Source organism: Colobus angolensis, unplaced genomic scaffold, assembly GCF_000951035.1.
Source record: "Colobus angolensis palliatus isolate OR3802 unplaced genomic scaffold, Cang.pa_1.0 Scaffold462, whole genome shotgun sequence".
NCBI classification, from domain to species: domain Eukaryota; kingdom Metazoa; phylum Chordata; class Mammalia; order Primates; family Cercopithecidae; genus Colobus; species Colobus angolensis.
The window spans coordinates 382,985-383,445 of record NW_012118066.1 but is presented as its reverse complement, the minus strand read 5'-3'; positions in this window follow the sequence as shown (position 1 = coordinate 383,445).

Below are 461 nucleotides of genomic sequence, written 5' to 3'. Positions count from 1 at the left end.
AGGTGATCTAGAAGATACAACCACCTTCAGTCAAAGTGCCTGAGGGAATGATAGGAGAAGCTGGGCTCTCTGATAAGATCACAGATCCAGTGAACCGGGGAGGATTGAAAGCCTTCAGATTCCTTTCATGTGAAAAGACAGACTTTTATATGTGTGAGCCTCTGTTAGCTTGAGTCTTCGGTTTTATGCAGCCAAACTTAACCCTAACTGCCACACACCGTCTACTTACATTTTATGATGCTCTCTCTAATCTCTTAGGTAACTGTATCCTCCCAGAAACCTATGGAGAGCCGAAGGGATTTTAGGAACATGGAATCCACTCTCCTCCTTTGGTAAAAGAGGACAAAGGCCAGAGAGCTGTGCGATGACTGAGGCATGTGATTGTAAACCAAAAGGTGCCTGAGACTGATCTCAATCCATTTAAAAGTTAATTCTGCCAAGGTTAAGGACATGCTTGGAAG